Source organism: Austrofundulus limnaeus, unplaced genomic scaffold (genome assembly GCF_001266775.1).
Source record: "Austrofundulus limnaeus strain Quisiro unplaced genomic scaffold, Austrofundulus_limnaeus-1.0 Scaffold608, whole genome shotgun sequence".
Classification (NCBI taxonomy): domain Eukaryota; kingdom Metazoa; phylum Chordata; class Actinopteri; order Cyprinodontiformes; family Rivulidae; genus Austrofundulus; species Austrofundulus limnaeus.
The window spans coordinates 283,097-285,092 of record NW_013953010.1 but is presented as its reverse complement, the minus strand read 5'-3'; positions in this window follow the sequence as shown (position 1 = coordinate 285,092).

The following is a 1,996-nucleotide window of genomic DNA, read 5'->3' as shown; positions in this document are numbered from 1 at the left end:
ACTAAACTAAAAAAAAAAACAAGTAAATTCTTAACTACACTGGATTATACAGTAACTACACTGGATCATTATCAAGCTGGGTCACAACCACACTGGATCATAGCCACACTGGGTCACAACCACACTGGGTCACAACCCCATTGGATTATAACCACACTGGGTCACAACCCCATTGGATTATAACCACACTGGGTTACAACCCCATTGGATTATAACCACACTGGGTTACAACCCCATTGGATTATAACCACACTGGGTTACAACCACACTGGATCATAATCACGCTGGGTCACAACCACACTGGATCATAACCACACTGGGTCACAACCACACAGGATTATAGCCACACTGGATCATAACTACACTGGATTATAATCACACTGGATCATAACCACTCTGGATCATAGCCACACTGGATTATAACTACACTGGATCATAGCCACACTAGATTATATCCAAACTGGGTCGTAGACACACTGGATCATAACTACACTGATCGTAACCACACTGGATTATAACTACACTGGATCATAGCCACACTGGATTATATCCAAACTGGGTCATAGATACACTGGATCATAACTACACTGATCATAACCACACTYGATCATAATTACACTGGATCATAGCCACACTGGATCATAACCACACTGGATCACAACCACACTGGATTATGACCACACGGGATGACAACTACACTGGATCATAGCCACACTGGATTTTAACTACACTGAATCATAATCACGCTGGGTCACAACCACACTGGATTATAACCACACTGGATCATAGCCACACTGGATTATAACTACACTGGATCATAACCACACTGGATCATAGCCACACTGGGTCACAACCACACTGGGTCACAACCACACTGGATTATAACCACACTGGATTATAACCAAAATGGGTCATAGACACACTGGATCATAACCACACTGATCATAAACACACTGGATTATAACTCCACTGGATCATAGTCACACTGGATTATAACTACACTGGATCATAACCACACTGGATCATAACCACACTGGATCACAACCACACTGGATTATGACCACACCGGATCACAGCCACACTGGATTATAACCACACTGGATTATAACTCCACTGGATCATAGCCACACTGGATTATAACTACACTGGATCATAGCCACACTGGATTATAACTCCACTGGATCATAGCCACACTGGATTATAACTACACTGGATCATAACCACACTGGGTCACAACCACACTGGATCATAACTACACTGAAAACTCAGCAGAACATGAAACGTCTGTGCAAGGTCTTTCAGAGGTCTTCACATGATAAAGATCTTAGTTTGCTCCCTAAAGCTGCGTTCACACCAAACATCATTTCAGCCCCAAAACCCATCCGTTTCTAGTTGGACGCTTGTGCACTTTGAGGTCAGATGCGAGTCAAAATTGCTCTTGGTGCTCGTCATGCACGTCGAATGCACAAATTGTGCTAAAGGTGCTAGATGCAGATACTTCCCAATTCCACCGTAGACTTTGCATGTAAACCTGATGCCCAAAATGCGTTTGGTGTGAACTCTGCATCAGACTTGTGAAAAAGTGTGATGCCACTCTCTGATGTGTCTTCATTTGATTCAAATATTGTTTTATATCTCATGTGGGGTTGGCCAATTAAAAACTCTATACTCATTAAACATCTCTTCAACATTATCTTTCATTTAATCTTCTAAAACAGGGGTCTACTGTCTACCTTTCTGGGGCCACATGTGATATTTCAGTCGTTTTGCAGAGACTTCTTGAAACTTCGATCAAAAATGACAAAAACTGTTCATATTTCAAAAGAAAAAAATTGTGTAGGTTTTCTGGACGGGTTCTTCTCGAATGAAACGTTTCGTCTCTCCTCCAAGAGACTTCTTCAGTCTGAGAGTTTCAGGCTAAATTCAGGCTTTTAAGCCCTGCCTCCATGTGACTGATACTCACATCACATGGTTATTGTTGACACCTAATTAACAT